This window comes from Urocampus carinirostris, chromosome 4 (genome assembly GCF_059441175.1).
Source record: "Urocampus carinirostris isolate Australia breed hairy pipefish chromosome 4, RoL_Ucar_1.0, whole genome shotgun sequence".
In the NCBI taxonomy this organism is placed as follows: Eukaryota; Metazoa; Chordata; class Actinopteri; order Syngnathiformes; family Syngnathidae; genus Urocampus; species Urocampus carinirostris.
In genome coordinates, this window is record NC_142352.1 from 19,724,117 (window position 1) to 19,743,860 (window position 19,744).

General features: G+C 40.2%; 1 protein-coding gene across 1 annotated transcript in view; it reads left to right on the plus strand.

The window, feature by feature from the left end:
- LOC148367059 (protein kinase C-binding protein NELL1-like) overlaps positions 1 to 19,744 on the plus strand; it is a 282,893-nt gene that overhangs the window by 119,880 nt on the left and 143,269 nt on the right. The window lies entirely within an intron of this gene.

The following is a 19,744-nucleotide window of genomic DNA, read 5'->3' on the forward strand; positions in this document are numbered from 1 at the left end:
ACATACACAATGCTAGGAAATAGCACACAATTTGGGCATATTATCTATGTTTTCATATATATATATATATATATATATATATATATATATATATATATATATATATATATATATATATATATATATATATATATATATATTGCCCTGGGATTGGCTGGCAACCAGTTGAGGGTGTCCCCTGTCCACTGCCTAAAGATAGCTGGGATGGGCTCCAGCACCCCCGCAACCCTACTGTGGATAAGCGGAGCAGATGATGGATATATATATATATATATATTCTTGAGGTCTGATGTCATGGGTGGAATACCTGCAACGTAGCAAGCCAGTGACCATATTCGATTGGAAGTTAATCACTCGAAACGGTTTTGAGTATTTTAAGCAACATTTTGGTAGATTTTGTCAAGAATGCCTTGGCGTTGTGTTGTAGATGCATGCAGAAATGGAACAACAAACGACAAGGAGCCGAAATGGGGCGAACTGGCACAAATAGCAAAATAACACACAGAGCTAACAGGTGCATAACGAGATGAACAGGACCGATCAGCAGAAAAAGGGTAGGCTGGCCGAACCAAAAACATGCAGTAGGCAGCAAGGATAACAAGGAGCCAACAACAAATGAAACTACCTCGGCAAAAAACACAAACCGAGCTGTAACAGTACCAAATAATCACGGCAGGCTAGACGCATACTATTGAGGATGAACCAGGATCGGTCGACATAAAAATTGGAAGGATGGCTGACCGTAAACCTGCAGTACACAGCCAGGATAACCATGAGGCGACAACAAAAACAAAACTACCACGGCAACAAACACGATGCGTGCCGGGAGAAAAAATAACGGGCACGGCAGACTGACCAGACTGCCAAAGGGGCAAACCAAAACTAAACAAAACTTGGAGGACTTTGGGAGCCTGCTCGCTAATGGTAAGCTATCTGGACAATATTATATTATTGCAAGACACGCGGCAAAAAACATGAAGGCAATAGTCACAATCACATACCTAGAAGAAGGTGAAGGCGATAAAAGGAACATACGCTGTACAAGAGGGCAGGTAAACTTACCCCGAGCAGCTTTTGATAATCAATGCACTCAACTCGGACAAAACAGTCATAAGTCCCCCAGTGACACGGAAAGCAAAGTTGAGCGCCATCATTTGCTGATTACTACAATTGCCGTCTGTTTATCTATTAGATATGCCATTGTTTTGGTCCTCGTTGGCATCAGGTGACGTCATAGCTCTAGGGGATTTGAGGTCTTACTGTTTACTTTTAATTTCTCGAGATCCGTGGTGCGTGGAATATTTTAAAACATATCTGCATGATTATGATGAGGAACACAGCACCTTCTGTGCCTAATAGAAAAAAAATGTCTTTTGTAAACCCTTTAAGGCTTGCAGCAAGGCTACAGAAAATACATTGTTTCCTAGGCTTATTTATTTAGCCTGTATCAAGTATGACTTCTCTCATTTTATTATATATATGTTTTACTTCTTCATTTTTGGTGAAGCAAAAATGAAAATAAATGAGCTAGGTTATTTAATGTAAGAGGTACATAGATTTGCTCATATTAGTATACTGTATACGTTTTATTTTTTACAAAAAGTATTTTTGAATAATTAATAAAAGAAACTAAATATGAATTTAAATGACTACACTGCCACATAATTTTACCCAATTCGAACGACATCTAAGTAAATATTTCTCTTATTTTACCCAAGCTATAGTTTAAAATATTTGTTAAATAAGGAAAACAAATGTTAAGTATATGTCACGAGGATTACCAGAACAGAGCAGGAGACCCCAGAGCGTTCGTACAATACTTTTATTTGGGGAAGCACAAGGGTTAGCGGGAAACTTCGGACGACGTAGCCAATCGTAGCGTGGGACGGAAGCAGGTCGAGTTTACCAGGAATGAAGAGAAGATCGTAGCGTCGGACGGAAGCAGGTAGGCAGGCAGGCAGGCAGACAGAATCAGGTAAACAAGGCACAGGTAATCGGGAGAGTCTTACGGGGTACAGAAGGAATCCTCCGACACAGAGTTCTCAGCGTAACGCGTTTAAATAGGGAGCATTGACCAATCAGGAAGCACATTCCAGCGCACCCCATGATTACCCCAGGTGGCTCCACTTGGGTAATCATGACAGAACCCCCCCCTCAAGGAACGGCTCCAGAAGTTCCCCAGGAAAAAAAATTAATAAATAAAAATAAACCCACAGCACGTCACAGAGTAACACAGGAAAATCAGGAGAGTCAACTCAGGACAGGAAGAATCAGACAGGACAGGCAGATTCAGAAGAGTCGGACTCAGGGGGGATCAGATTCAGAAGAGTCGGACTCAGGGGGGGATCAGATTCAGAAGAGTCGGACTCAGGGGGGGATCAGATTCAGAAGAGTCGGACTCAGGGGGGGATCAGATTCAGAAGAGTCGGACTCAGGGGGGATCAGATTCAGAAGAGTCGGACTCAGGGGGGATCAGATTCAGAAGAGTCGGACTCAGAGGGGATCAGATTCAGAAGAGTCGGACTCAGGGGGGATCAGATTCAGAAGAGTCGGACTCAGGGGGGATCAGATTCAGAAGAGTCGGACTCCGGGGAGCGGAAAGGGAACAGACAAGACAGGAGAGGAAAGACGGGACAAAATCAGTACAGGCAGACTCAGGGCAGGCATGGGAGTCGAGCAGGCAGGCATGGGAGTCGAGCAGGCAGGCATGGGAGTCGAGCAGGCAGGCATGGGAGTCGAGCAGGCAGGCATGGGAGTCGAGCAGGCAGGCATGGGAGTCGAGCAGGCAGGCTTGGGAGTCGAGCAGGCAGGCTTGGGAGTCGAGCAGGCAGGCTTGGGAGTCGAGCAGGCAGGCTTGGGAGTCGAGCAGGCAGGCTTGGGAGTCGAGCAGGCAGGCTTGGGAGTCGAGCAGGCAGGCTTGGGAGTCGAACAGGCAGGCTTGGGAGTCGAACAGGCAGGCTTGGGAGTCGAACAGGCAGGCTTGGGAGTCGAACAGGCAGGCTTGGGAGTCGAACAGGCAGGCTTGGGAGTCGAACAGGCAGGCTTGGGAGTCGAACAGGCAGGCTTGGGAGTCGAACAGGCAGGCTTGGGAGTCGAACAGGCAGGCTTGGGAGTCGAACAGGCAGGCTTGGGAGTCGAACAGGCAGGCTTGGGAGTCGAACAGGCAGGCTTGGGAGTCGAACAGGCAGGCATGGGAGTCGAACAGGCAGGCATGGGAGTCGAACAGGCAGGCATGAGAGTCATTGCGCAGTCATTCGGCCGGAGGTGCCTTGGCCAATTTCGCCACGTCGGAAAGGACTTGCCGAACTGCACATTCTGAACAGGAATTGCGCTGCTGATTCAGGCTTTCATGGTGGTCAGGGGGCAAATGTACGAACGCGGGGTCCATTCTTGGTCGGAGGATTCTGTCACGAGGATTACCAGAACAGAGCAGGAGACCCCAGAGCGTTCGTACAATACTTTTATTTGGGGAAGCACAAGGGTTAGCGGGAAACTTCGGACGACGTAGCCAATCGTAGCGTGGGACGGAAGCAGGTCGAGTTTACCAGGAATGAAGAGAAGATCGTAGCGTCGGACGGAAGCAGGTAGGCAGGCAGGCAGGCAGACAGAATCAGGTAAACAAGGCACAGGTAATCGGGAGAGTCTTACGGGGTACAGAAGGAATCCTCCGACACAGAGTTCTCAGCGTAACGCGTTTAAATAGGGAGCATTGACCAATCAGGAAGCACATTCCAGCGCACCCCATGATTACCCCAGGTGGCTCCACTTGGGTAATCATGACAGTATATTTTGTTTATTGCAGATTATTTAGAAATAATATCATGTTTTTTAAGAAAATTTAAAATAGGTTTGAAATACAATTTGAGCTCAAATTAAAACATAAATTATCTTGTCCGATAAATGGTACATCATTTTGCTCATTCTAAACATTAATTTCTACCAAGAAAATAAAGGGGCAAAAAAGTCTTAAAATCAACTTAAAATTAATAAGAATTAAAAAATGAATTATCAAACTAATCATCGATAACTTTACTTATTTAAAGTATATGCCAACTAGGAAAAACATTTTTTATAGCTGCAGCTATGTAAGGCGATTTAGAGTATTTGAAATACATATTTTCTTATTTTACTAGAAAAACAAATCATTCAAATAATTTAAAATAAGTAAAACAAATATACCTAAAACCAGCAACATTGGGTTAGTCATTTTTGTTGTTGTTTTGCAGAGCTGTCATTTTGATTAATATTTTTCTTATTCTAGTATATTTAACCAATAGTTTTGGTAAAACATAATATGCAGTATACTTAAAATGAGCCAAATTATCTGCCACTTATACATTTTATCATTATGTTAATTTTAAGTGTATATTTTAGCCATAAAAAACAATAATATGCTAGTAAAACGAGACACATTGGTTATTTAGTAAACTTTTTTTACTGTCTTTTTCTTCTCTATCCGGAAGAATCCATAGTTTATTTCTCTTGTCCATAGCTAACGATCCTATTATCTGTTGAAACGACACGTCTGGATGCAGTTCTTAAACTGTATCCTCATTAGACCGCCTAACATCTTGAAACGAGAGCATATTGGTCTTATCCAGCTGAACCGGATCGGCTTTATCTCCGAGTGTCAGCGCTGGCCGCCTTCTGAACGTCAGACTGAGCCAAAACAGGCCCCGGGTGTTTTAGGCTCAGACGACTTGCACTGTAGCTAATGATCGTATTTGTCGAAGATGCTCGTGGCCGGATTCAAGGATTTTTTTTTACCCGCCACTTTTACTGCGGTTGTCTTTGGTCCGGTGCCACCCTGGACCGAATCCTGGGAACATGAAGAGAACTCGGGAGCCGCCAGCAGTTTTTGAATGTGTTTGCTTGTGCTTGATCTGCGTGCTAAAGAGGTTTAGCGAAAGCTCCGTTCCTATCCTAGATTGTCCGACAGCACATAGGCGGGAACGGGAAAGCGCCAATTGTTGGATCAACAATGTGAATCGTCAAGCGGCGGCATTAGTCGTATTTGGGGATTTCCCTGAGGATGGATCAAGTTGGGGTTGTTAAAGGATTAGCTGGAATGTTCTTCCCCTTTCACTTTAGATGCATTGGACCAGATTTCTTTTAACTGTTATGCAAGCTTTATTATTATTTGTGAATTCTGTAGTATTTTGAAGTAATTTCTGATCAGGGGTTTCCAATGTAGACTCCTAAGAACCCCTGGGTAAGCCCACATACTGGTTATGAAAAATGTTAACATGTATTGAGTCATTGTGATATGCTCGTTCATTTTTTTTAATTTCTAACTGGCACGATCATTGTCTTTTAAGACATGATTGATTTTTAAACAATATTTTCAAAAGAAGCCTACATTATCATTTATATATCCATCATTTAGCTGAACCTATTTCGAGTACTTGTAATAATTACAACATAAATATATAATAACAAAATAGCAAATACAATTTTATTTTAGAAACGTGTATAAGACTGGTAGCCCTTTGAATAACAAATTATTAGCTCTGAGCTTCAAAAAAACGTGGTTACATGTTTTTCAGATGACATATATCACTAGTCTTTTACTTAAATAATTTGAGTCTATAACGTATAAAACATTAAAAAATGTATTAAAAAAACAGCAAACAGTTTGCTTTTGAGATTGGCTGTTTCATTGATAGCCTTGCTAAATGGATATTTTAGGTATATATTTGCCATCGAAATGGATCTTTAATGTATATTGCCGTCCACAACAGTCAAGCTGGAATGGGTCTTTGACTTCAATAGCCAACAATGGAAGCCTCGCTACCAGGGATCTTTGATATCAATAGCCATCAATCACAGCCAAGTGAGAATATATTTTTGACATCTATAGCAGTATAGCTAGAATTGATCATTGACATATACAACAGTCAAAGGCAGCCTTGCTAGAAGGGACCTTCGACATCTATAACCAACAACGGCAGCATCGCTAGAAGGCATCTTTGATGTCATTTGACATCAATGGAAGCCTCGCTCAATTGAATTTTTGATGGCTATAGCTGTCAATGGGCTTGGCTACAATGTATCTCTGATGTCTTTAGCCATCGAACTAAACACTGCTAGACTTGCTGAAATGAATCTTAGACAAATATTACTTTCCACGGCAGTCTAGCTCGAATGGATCTTTTCCATCTATGGCCTTCTATGGCAGCCTAACTATAATACATTTTTGAGGTTTGTTGCGTCATTGATAGCCTAATGATAAAAAAGCTTAGCCGGCAATGGTAGCCTAGCTGAAATGTAACTGTAATGTCAATCACCATTACTGGCAGCCAAGCTAGAATGGATCTTTGGCTGCCTATGCTATGCAAACTAGAATTTTCATAGATGTCAATAGATGTCAATAGCAGCCATGCTCAGAGAGATCCTTCATGTCAATAATCATCACTAGCAGTGTAGCTAAAATTAAACTTTTTCATCTATAGACTAACCAACTGCTGACTGCTTAGCTAGAATGGATTGTTGTCATTAATACCCATCCATGGTAGCCTAGCTAAAATGGAGTATAATGTAAATGGCAGCCTACCTTTTGACATACATATCCAACAATTGTATCCTTTCGAGGAGGGACTCTTAATGTCGTTAGCAGTCATCAGCAGTCTAGCTAGAAATAATCTTTAACGTCAATTGCCGTCTATAGCGGTCAAGCTAGAATGAATCTTTGACATCAATAGCAATGGCATATAATGTCAAAAATTAAAGATTTGGAAAATTTCTAATCCAAATTTTATTAAAAGTCAAATTTTAATTGACATCACTGTCAGGGATCAGCACTCGTTATTTATAGTAATTTCCTTTTCCCGCGGTATCTTCGACATACCGCCGCTTCATTTTGCTATAATTCTAGCTCATTTGGACTAATGGGCTTATGATCATCTCATTATCCTCATCAGCTCTTGTTTATCCTGTCAGTGAGTCTTGCAGCAAACGGGAATCCTCGCTCATTGCTTGAGGACACATCCGCATTAACGCTGCTGTTGTCTGGCTGACATTTGCCTAATTACAGCCTAAAAACAATGATGCTTTTCTTCAAACATCATTTCTTAAGGCTAATCAACTTCATCACTTAAGACAAACATCTAATCGGGGCTTTTAAGGCTCAATTACTACATACTCCCAAATAATGGGTCTAGACTTCTTTCAAAAGCACGCTGACGTTGCTTTTGTCCGTATTGTCTTTATATTATTCAGGTTTTCCCTTTCTTTTTCTTATACTAGCCTTTGCTAGCTAAAAGTTTGTAGAAGTTAGGAAATCAGTCCAACAGCCAGGATGGCAAAATTACGCTGACTCTACCCATCGTTTATATTATATTCAAATTAGTTAGCTTTCCTCCTGTTGGGGTTTTGTCAGCCTTTGCTAGCTAAATGTGCTAGTCATTCCTCTTGGTCGTTCAATTAGAGAGTTAGTCAATTAGAATTGGTACTGTATTTTTACACTGCAAACAAACTCTTTCAAGAAAATTTTGTGTATTTCAATTGTATTGTTTTTTGTTTTAGATACTTAATTTTAGTTTTTTGTAAAAAAAAGAAAAAAGAAAACGGTTTATGAATTTTAAAATCACAATCATTTAATTTAGAAAAATTAAATGATTTTGCTCGTTTTAAGCATTATTTTTCTAATTAAGAAATCAACAACGCCTTTTTTGCAATAATTTATCCATTTTTCCAATCGGTCCGTGAGTTGGGTCTCCTGTATTCTCATCCAAAATGTGGTCCTCTCCATTACAAATATTTCCTCCACAGTGCACACCCACTGCTCCACAAAGGGGAAATCTTGTTTGTACTATAATCTTGTTATTAGTTTATTGCTACCCGCCATGCTTTTTTGTACTAAGTACTCATCTTTTTTTATGTAATATTTCTCCTGTTAGACTTCCCAAATAGAGCATTGGGTTTTCTGTATCCCACCATTTTCTTTCTTTCTAAAAAGCGCAACTTGTCGTAGTAGTCTTCTATTCTTGGGCAAAGCCAAACTATATGCATGTGGTCTACCTCTTCCCATGTTTTCCAGCATAGATGCCCACAACATTGCATCAAACGTTCATGCATATCAGGAATCGCTCTAAAAGTTTTACCTTTATAGGCTCTATCAAAAATGTTGATGACCTTGTGACCAGTCACCGGTTTTATCTCTTGTGATAGTAGTCCTTCAATTGAAGGTAACAGAAATAGTCACTTCCCTATAACCCAAATTTCTCTTTTAATTCCACAAAACTCATCCTCTTTTACTATCTTACATTTAGCTTTAATACCTTTGCACGCTCAGTGTGGGAACCCTTTATCATTCTGTCGGCGAATAAACCTGACGTTGAAGGCAAACCAACTCAGGATTCTTGCCTCCCTTTCCAAATTGTATTTCCTAAAAGTTGTATTCCATATTCTGTTAGACAATTAAAATTGGTCACTGAATGTGGTGTCGCCATAACATGAGTTTTCCAGCTAGATTAAGTTTATTATTTAATTATCACAACATTACTATAATAATAACATTACCCCTTTAGTTGTTATAAATGCACTTATGTTCATCCACACATTGGACAAGGTATTTTTTTGCTTTATCCTTTCATATCAGTACTTTCCCAGCAATGGTTTTCTGTCCTTATCTTACCATACAACCTTCAAAATACAGCTACGACCATTTTTAATAAAGGGCTCTTGAAAAAGATGTAAGTTCCTTTATTTGCCTGTTGAAGTTTCATGTTCCATTTTGCAAATCCACACCCCTTTCCTATTTAAACTGTGGTTAACAAATGTTGATAGCTTTTGGTGGGAGAAAACTTCCCATTGACTGGAACAGAGTGCACTCTGATTGTGTCTTTGTTTTGAAACTTGGTAATAAATGTCCTCAACTGCATTGCTACTCTCCAGCTCTATTTTTTTCAAAGAACGAATACTCGGTCTGGTCCAGGAAAAGAACATTCTGCTAGACACCGGAATTGTCTTTTGCCTTCAATTGCTGTTTTATTGTTAGTTATTGCTCCGAGCTAGTTACCTACATTTTTAAATATATATCTGCTTTTAAATGTTGAACCTTTGTGTTTTGCCGTCCCTAATCCTATACTTTTCCATTTTGCAACCATCTATACACAAACGAATTAGGGCTCTAATTTGTGCCACTACGACAGTCCAGCTTCCCTCGCCTTTTCTTAGTTTTCCTTTATGAATAAGTACCTGGTTCTTGGTACCTGGCACCACCGTTTTCGAACAACCTCTATCAAGGTTCCAAAACACAATCCTGTATCTAAAATTGGATGTCAGTTCCTGCCGACCACTTATTGGTCAAACAAAATTGTCCCAAAAGCTGCATCTAGAACAGAAAAAAACTATGTTTTCAAGTTATTGCTACCTGTGGTTCGGCCCCGTGGTCAGTTGGTGAGATGCATTCAGACGTAACAAAATTGAAGTGGTTCGAACAAGCAATAGGGTAAGCTAATGTGGTAGCTAACAATTTGCATGTGTGTTCAGTGGTAAAAAATGACAAAAATTGAACAGATTCGAATCACTTTGTCGTTGAATGTTTGCCAGATGTTTCATTTATATGTTTAAAAAGTTTGTGATGCGATCCAGTGTTAACTATTTTCCGTGGCCGTTAAATCTGGTCTTTAACTTCACATGCGTCGTGGTTGGCGTACCGAGTGATGATCTCGGTGCCGATCGCGCGCCTCAGGCTGACTTTTTGCCATCCTGAAGCGCTAACAAGTTCCTCGACTAATGGTCTGCCGTCACAGGGCTCTTTGTCCTGTCCGCCGGTAATGTCTCGAGTTGCGTCGCTCGCGCTTTCGTTGATTTTGGGGCCGCCCTGCCAATGAATTCGAATTCTGTTTGGAAACATATTTTCTTATCTTTCAAAAGTTTCGACAACTCAGAATAGGATTTGCATTGTTGCAGAACTTTTGTTGGAAGAAAATCTGTCTTCCTTTAATTTGTATTCTCTTTTTCCATGCCTTCGTCTTCTTTGGTCTCGTATTTGAGGAAATTGATAACAATCGACCTCGGGGGTGCGCCGGGCGGTGGTTTATTTCCGAAACTTTGATGTGCTCAGGTTTTTACCTCCCGCCATATACAAATTCCACCTTACGATCCCCACCTCAAAACGGATTATTGTTGTATCTCGGGGTTTTCTGTATAAAGGTTTGTTTAGCAGAAGTTTTCTGCTTTTTTACAAGCGTCCTGGGTCACTTTAATTAACACTTGCTTTTTATTGTCCAGCATCCCCCGCAGCTCCGACACAACAACATTTTCTCATGCGTGAAAAAGACATCCATTTAATTTCTCAATAACCATATACCTAATGAACACGGTTATGAGTTTATAGTTCAATAGACACTCAAAATAAGGTGAGAAGACTTCTTTGACATTTTGAGCTTGCAATGAGCGCTGGAGAACACCGTAAAAAAACCTTTTAGTTGTAGAAGTCAAACTTGTTCCAAAGGTCTTCTCTTGAACTTTATTTTGTGAAATATCCTAGGTTACCCTAAAGCGGGGGTCTCCAACTTGCCTGCAGGGACCAGGGTGCCCCCCCTGAGGACAGCTAAGGTGACCTGTTCTGAATATAACTCACCAGTGCTGGGCCATTGTAATTTTTAGTAGAATTTTTTTGCTTTTTATTTGTTGACTGAGTCTATATAACCCTATCTCCAATAAGTAACCTAGTAATAACATTAGTAACATAGTAACAGCATAGTAATAGCAATCTATTACACAACATTTATTTTGAGCCATGCAAAAAATGAAGGTAGCGTTTATCTGTAGTAAATTGTAATGGAAAGAACTTTCTGCCACCAAAAATGTAAGCTACATATTGTCATTTTACCTAACACGTTTATGGTGAGACATTTGTCTCAAAAATATTTACACATGTATTATTCAGATCCACAAATATATTCCCAATTAAGTCAAGATCTAAACAACATAAATGCACACGCAAGATTAAACATTGCATATGTAAATCGCAGATATATTTGTGGAAAACACTTAATTAACACTGTATTTCTTATTTTAATAGTACTGAAAAAAAACTAAAGAGTCCTGAAAAAGTTATTTTTTGGCCATGAAAAAGGTGAACAAACCTTGCGATACAGTTCGAAATATTTTCACGATGTTCTCCCCACTACACTGTCTCAACCGATGGCCGTATTCTTGGACAGTATTCCTGTGCACGGCGATTCTGCCCACTGTGCTTTTTTTTCCAGTTACGGCTAACACGATTAGGACTTACTGTGCGGCCGACACATCAAACCTAACAGGGCAATTTCTGTTTGTTCAGCTGGCTTTCATTTAGCCTCCAGAGCAGCGGGACTCGCCGGGCTCAGACATCAAATGTATGACACGTCTCTTTTGCTAAGCGGCTGCAGGGCAAAGCTTTATGACGCTCGTGATCTCCAGTCAATCTCGGCTGACCACGCAGCTGCTTCTATCTTTTTTTCTCTCCTTTGACCTCCGTTTTCTCGGCCTCGGTCGCAAGTCGCCTGGTGTGCATTCTTCACTGATGTTATAAAAAACAGCTATGTTTAGTAAGGTTGAATTATATTGATAAGGATCTCTACATAAACTCCTTATTATATTGAATTTATCAGTTTGAAACTTAATGTGATTACTTGAAGATTTTTGTTTATGGTAACATTTTGTGGAAAATTGCAAAGTACTGATTGAATTGTTGTTGAATGATACTGCGGACAATGACTGTTCTGCCTTTGAAAAACATAGAATGGTCTTTAATTGCCCTCTGTTGGTTAATATGCCACCTTTTTGCTGATCAAATTAATTTTAGTGCTGAAACCAGACGTCATTTTGTGAATTTTGGTTCTGATTGAAATGAAATGAAATTGTGAGAGACAGACCTGGGGTTTTAGCAGAACTGAGCAAACATGTAGATGAGAGAGTACTTGGTTGGTTTGGACACATGGAGAGGATGGATAAGGAGCGAATGTTGAAGAGGATCCACAGAGCAGAAATAAATTGAAGGAGACCAAGAGGAAGGCCGCGATTGACGAGGACGGGTGGTGTCATGAGTGCACTGCATGAAATGAAAGAGGTCTAAATGTAGTGGAAGCTGGAGCTCTTGTTAGTGATAGGAATGAGTGGAGAGGTGTTGTGAAAGGATAGTGGGATGTCTGGACATGTTCTAAGGGATGGGCAGGGCACCTGTATGATACGACAGGGTTAAACCAGTGAAAGCTGTAGGGCCCTGCTGTTGAACAGAAGAGTGTGCTGTGTCGAGTGACATGGCCGCTTTATTGTGTCCCGTTTAATCTGGAGGGACGAAAACATGACCAACTCGGGTGCCGAGGTGCTTAACTTGTTTAGGTGGGCATTTGGGTTAGCCACGGTCACATTTTTTGTGTTTTTTTTTTCTACTTTTTTCCTTCATTCTTTTCTTTGTTTTTGTGTATGTGTTTGTCTTGCTGTCCGTCACCCCTCTCGAGGGATATGACCAGGGTAGGTAGGTAGGTAGGTAGGTAGGTAGGTAGGTAGGTAGGTAGGTAGGTAGGTAGGTAGGTAGGTAGGTAGGTAGGTAGGTAGGTAGGTAGGTAGATAGGTAGATAGATAGATAGATAGATAGATAGATAGATAGATAGATAGATAGATAGATAGATAGATAGATAGATTTTATTTTAATGCAACTGTAGCTCTGACTGTTCTTTTAAATCCACATGCCTTATATATTAAAACTGTATCACAAAAATATATTTGGGGGATGCCTTATAAACTGGTGTGTCCAATAGTCCGGGAAATACAATATCCTTTTTTTTCATTTAAATAGAGTGACTGTAACTTTTTTCCTAAGTGTAATATAAAATAGAATATCTCATCTCATCTCATTAGCCGTACCGCTTATCCTCATTAGGGTCGCGGGGGGGCTGGAGCCCATCCCAGCCATCTCCAGGCAGTGGGCAGGGGACACTCTGAACTGGTTGCCAGCCAATCACAGGGCACACAGGGACAGACAACTCATTCGCTCATTCTCACCTAGGGACAATTTGGACTGGACAATTCACCTCAAATGCATGTTTTTGGAACGTGGGAGGAAACCGGAGTGCCCGGAGGAAACCCACGCAAGCACGGGGAGAAACTCCGCACAGGAAGTCTGAAGCTGGATTTGAACCCACGACAGGTTCCCATGACATGAACTGTGCCGCACAAGCGCTAACCACTGCCCCGCCGTGCTGCCCAAATAGAATATTATTTTTCTCATTATAAGAACAGTAAGAAATATCAGCCCTGATTCAGAAGCTAGTCCGTCCGCATGTCGCCCCGCGGGCCATAGTTTATCCGGCCCTGCATTAGGATATCATGGCAGTTAGAACTCTAATTTCCTAAAAAGTCACAATGACCCATCACTAGTGAGCTACTCATCTGTTTAGAGGTCTACCTGGGGCCCGTGGCCCATACATTGGAAACCCTTGTTTTAGAACATTCAGTTTCATGGTCCCTGAACAGCGAGGGACTGACAGATCATCACAGCATTCGTGATTTCCGAGGTCTGGCAGCAGAGGCATCAAACGCACGCAGACGGGCCGGTGGGCGAGCGGAGATTGATAACGGCAGCGTTTAAAAAACGAGCTAATCAAGGGGCGTGCCGCCTTCCTGCAGAGCTTCTCGGATAAAGCCGCGTTTGCGGGATGTCAGATAAACTCTGCTAAACGTGATGTCTGCTAAATCTTTTGGCCGCCAAGGTTGGTGGCACATTAAGAGGGGAGGTCGAAGCACTGTCGGCGTGCACGGCGAAGATTTCGCTCCTCTTACGGGTTTATCAGACCCTGCAGAGTCGAGTCGTTAATGGTAAAGCTCTCGAGGGATCTCATTGAAAAGACGGTGGCGTATTGATTGGGAGCAGTCGCTAGTAACCCTCATTTATCCCCCATTCAGTATCGGAGAACGGAGAGAAATTATGCGTTTCTGGCCTGTGGGATCGGCCAAAGCCCCACACTCAATTGTGCTCAAACAGACTCATTGGCTTCGTTTGTTATTCTGCAAATCAATCGAGTTCTCTGAGTGCACTAAGAGAAAAATAATTAAATACAATTCGTAGCCCAATTTCAAGAGTTGCTGGATTTCTTTCTGCAAATATAATGTATACTTTACTCATACAATGCCAGACGTCTCTAAATTTGGAAGTGCGGGTTCCAGACATTTTTTTGCCATTTTGACTTATTTTTGAAGGCCTACAGATAATTAGTTTCTGTAGCTATATAGGCATAAAACATTTTTAAAGAAAGCTTAAACCCTCAGCTTTCATTAGAGAATATTATGTTTCTAGCTTTTACCATTGTTTAGTAAACAGTTGAACATTGCAAAAAGTCTTGAAAATACTCCTTTCCAAAAAAAAACTTGAGAAAAACAGCTTTTTGTGAACAGATGCATTTGAGACAGAAGTTTGATTAAGGTTCTTTTTTTTCCTTTTTGATACCCCAAAATTCGAAACAATAATTTGAATAAACACAAGGGCACTTTGCTTTCAAAATACAATTTTATTGCCGAGCACTGAACTTATGCATGAACCATGCATGACCAAGCCATCTAATGGCACTGTATTTTGTAGTGCAACTGGAAACGAGTACAATGAAGCATAGGGAACAATACAAACTACGGAGACTCAGTGATCAAATGGCACCATTTTTCTTTTTTTTTTTTGTCCAGCCTTTCACTAGGTTTTGGGTTTTTCGGGGTACCGTAGCAGCAAGATGGTGGAAAATCATGACAGCTCCCTCAAAGTAAGCCTTGTGTTACGTAGACAGATAGAATGAACACACATTTATTGACCTACGACTATTTTTAAAAAGGCATTTCTCTTTAGTAGTTATGTATGTTTATACATTTATTTTCATACATGGCTGAAAGTAAAAGAACCACTCTGCCAATGAGAACTCCACTGTTCCCTAGTGTAGTGGAGGTGCAATGGCGCTTCATTCTGGGAAAGTTAGAAAAGACACATTTCCTAAAGTCAAACATGCCCATGCCCCCCTTGACTGGGGCTTGCATCACATCCCCCCACATCCTGTCCCCCAAGAGTGCACTCACCACTATATAACATAAGTTTCTACTAAAGCATCCTATCTCATGGTTTACTCATTTTAAGAATTATTTTTTACCCATATTAAAAAAATACTAAATGAACAAAACAATTTAACCAACGCTACATGACTATTTTTCTTATTTTAGTAGAAGAACAATATAAGCTACGCCCTTAGAGCATCACCCATATTCTCGTAGATGCGGAATCATTTTTGGTTGGTATTTGGCACTTGAGAATGGAACACCCAAAGAGTAAGACTAAGTCCAGCTGGAGTCTAAAATCCGTAAACAGGTATACGAAGAGCCCAAATATTGTCTACACATGTATTGTTTGGAAAAGATTAACCTCAAAAAGCAAATAATTCAGGAAGAAACCACTGGAATTCTAAAGCAGCTGCTTTTGGGCATTTTTCACATCTAAGGTAACCTACCCGACTGATTTTGAAAATGGTGGTCATATCTAAACTCGTTCCCTCTTTTCTTGGGTGGACAGACACAAAGACAATTAGACATATATACATATACGCATGTATGCCAGTTTACAATATCAAATGCAAAATAAGTCAAAAATCAACTTAAAATGAGTCATAGTTGTGGCAATGGGATAAGAATTTTAGCAGTGTGCCTCTAAAGTCCTAAAATACATATGTATTGAGAGGGAACGATGGCATCTGCTCCTTCTCATTTAGATGCAAAAGCTTTATGAGGGTTTTCGAGGTACACAAAAGGGAGAAAGGGAAACGTGCGAAACGGAATCTTTGCAGGTTCACAGCTGGCTCTCGCATATCAAATCGAGCTGCCACTAGCTGATCGTGATTAAATACAAGTTCAGGTTGGCAAGACATCTTATTGGAAGAATGTTTCATGTTTAAAGGCGAAGGCAACCCATGAATTGAGTTTACCCTGATATGTTGTATGTTATTCCACTTGTCCAAGCACAATATTTGGATGAATATGTTGTTTGTGGAATATCTCAGGTGCTGCTGCAACTGTGATTCCACGCTTAGCAGTTTTTTTTGTGTGCTCATTTTATTTATTAGATTTCCATTTGAAAGGCTTATTTTAGGTAAAATAAAAGAAGAAGATGATCACCTGTACTTTTTCTTTTTTTTACAATAAGATATTAAATAGATAAAGATATAAAAACTATATATATATATATATATATATATATATATATATATATATATATATATATATGTAACATTATAAAATGATAATAATAACAATACAAATAACAAAAATATTAAACTAGATAACAAATACATATATAATAGAAAATAATGTTAAATGTTTTCAAATATTGTTAAATAATAACTTATGAATAATTAAATAAATGATAATAATAAAAAACAAAAAGGCTGATGATAATTAATAACAATAGTAATAATACATCTTACTTCTTCTTTAGGAAATTGTCAACACCTCACTCAGCAACACTACCGCTTTACCCCCTTCCAAACGCCTACTGTTTAAATCCACCTCTTTTTCAAATTTAAAAAACAACAAATGTTGACTCGAAATTAGTATTTTAGTCCATGGCGTGAATAAATGGAAGTTGCCCCTTCCGGTTTCAAACAAGAACATGTTTTTTTATTTTTTTATTTTATATTCTAGAGTTGGATTGTGTTTTGCACGCAAAAATAGAGTCTGCGACCAAGATCTAATGCTTTCCAATGGGAAAAGGTTGGCAATTATAAAACCCAGATAGCAAGACCAGTTCAGGTAAATCCACAATAACTCTGCAATAGTTTTTGTCACAGCTCAGAGAAAGATAACAAAGCGTTCCGAAGTTTAATCATTTGATTTCATTTAAGCCAAGTTCTTTCAATCCCTGGCAAAAAGGGCCAGGGCCGAGTTTTGCGGAGCCGCTCGACTGACTGTGAAATGCTGGCAAAGGTCGGTTGCGGCCCCTGGTAAAAGGTCACCCTGACTTGTTATAAATTACAGGTGCTGTTCCTCATTTCAGTGAACAGCCAATGAATGTTTGTAAACTCAGCCTCACGCCAGCGCACACAAGCACCCTCCAAACTCGTTTTTGGGTTTTGTCCATCTTTGCCATCTGCACACCACCGACAGCATGTGCTTTCTGGCGTCAAGCTCGGCTCATTCCTCATACGCTTATTTATCCCGTCTTATTTACGTTCAATTTCCTGTTCCTCGTGCAGCTGCGGGGAATCGTCGTGCTAATCCCAAAATCGAAGGCGCACGCTGGGATAAAATGCAGAAATTTCCTCTGGAAACGAGCCCAGAAGTTTTTCGTCCCAGACGGCATCATTATTGTTTTTTTTTTTGCTTGAGCAGCCGAAGACTGTGTTTTACAGTAGACCCCCAGGATATTAATCCGTTCTGAGGTGGGGATCGCAAAGTGGAATTACCGTATAGTGGGGGATAGAAAAAATATTCTGTATTGTCCTGTCTTTTTCCGACTGCCTGCCTGGTGGTTATACGAAGGAGAAGTACGATTTGAGATGAGTCAGCAGACCAGCGTCTGACCTGAAGCATGTGAACGCCTGCATGAACCAGCTGGCAGAGATGGGAAGCTGCGTCGTGGCCGTCATAGACTTTCTGGACTAGTTTTCAGGCTGGGGGCGTCGCTGCTGTCAAGCACTTTCCGGACAAATTTTCAACATGTTACCTAGTGTTTACTATGTTTGTGTACTATAATGCTAAATGTAATTCACCCTGGTCATCCTGAGAGGGGGATATCACTTGTGAAGTCCCTTCTCAAGGTTTCTCTTTTTCCTCACGCTGAGGTTTTGAGTTGTTGCCCACATGTTGGTTTGAGATCGTAATTGTGTCATTGTAATCCTGTGCAGTCCTTTGAGACATTTTTGTGATTAAGGGCTATATAAATAAATTTGAATTGACTTGACTTGACTTGATATGGTAGTGCATACCTAATGTATTTGGAACCCCCCACTACCACAGATAGAACATTAAAATAACGATATGTTATAAAGTAAGTCCTACGTATGTGTCATAGAAATGTAGAGGATTGATAAATATGAATTTGCAGGTTTTCTACAACCCGCATGAACAGTGGTGTCTGAGCCACCTAACATTTTCTCTTTAAACCGCTCCAGATCACGTGCATCCAGAAGGGTTACCTTGCTACGGTATCGGGAATGACCTTCACAATAAACCATACCTGTTTGTAAGTTGGAAGCTGAGCAGCGTCTTAGTAGCCAGGGTATGTTCCTTCACTGGCTTCCAGCAGCGTTGCGACGGTAAACAACTGTGTGCAGACTTAGCTTACATAAACCGTCTGAGATACTTACCAGAAACTTTTCAAGTTGTTCAAGATGACTAATTTCAGTCAATAATTTTAATATAGCAGAAAACTAAAATGATTTTGTAGTCGAGACGGCGGAGAATTACACACACGGCTGCCAACTCGATGACCAAAAGAGAGGCCTGGCGATTCAAATCCATTGGGTGGGTTGGTTGGATATGTTTGTCTTGGGTCCCTTTGTTTTAATGTTCTTTTCTGCGTATTTAAGTCAACCCCCTGATTTCAGTACTGTATTTGATCCTTCTAAATCTGGCTCATTTGCAAGCATTTACGGTCGTTTATTTCCATTTTATTTCTGCCCACACCATATATAGTGGATGACACTCTTGTATCCATCCATGAATAGTGTAATTCTATGCTTTTGGCCAGCCAGGTACGAGCACATCTTGTAAACACACGAGAAGCAGCAACTGAGCTCATTTTTGGAGCAAACAAGCACGGCTCTTCGTTGTATTTGGTGTCATGAGTTAAATCAACCTTGATTTACAGTCAAACGTTAAATTGGAAACAACATCTATTTGTGTAATTGAATCCGCTAATTTGTTGAAAATTCTAGTCTGTGATGCTAAGATGTGCAAAAAAACCATGGGACAGACCAATCCTCCAACATTAAAACAGCTAATATATTTTTTTCATCTGAATAAATGCCAGTCTGGTTCTTTTGAAGCCTCCTTGAGTCCGTCCAAGACTCCAGAATGCTAACATCGTGTTGCTAAACGCCATGTGCTTCTCCATGTGCTTCTTTGTTCTTTCAACCAAACCTCATTGGACAACAAAAGGAGGTCCAAGCGGATTTCTCGGCACCAAATCGATAAAGTTAAAACTTATATGAACTCTATGTTGGCAGAATAAAACAAATAAAAACTAGCATTAAGGTAAATAAATGTATTAGCTCTGTCTGGTGACCCATCGGGGCTGCGGCCACACTGCACGCCCACGTGTGTCTAGTTAATTTTAGTCACACAGGAAACAGATAAATACACCGGAAATGCAACTTCAAAATAAAAGAGTACAAAACTGATAAATGTACAAGAGATGCAATTAGATTGATTATTGAACCGTTACTTCATGTGTGTGTGTGTGTGTAAAAGATCGGTTTTATATTTAGGAATATAAAAACAAGTTATATTCACACAGTGAATTCTGAGAAATGTTACAACCAAAACGACCACCCTATCATTCATCCACAGTACCAGTAATTGTGGCTGCTTTTTTGAGTGATTATATCCCGATACTGAGCCCCCCTAAGCATCTATATCAAGCTCATCTTGGCCGCCCTAACATTGAACTTATATTTTGAATTATCATATCTTATGTCGTTATGATATTCATTTGTTAATCCATTTAGATTTAATGTTAAGTCAATTCATGTTAATTTGTATTGCCCTTAATCAGAAAGGGATGCAC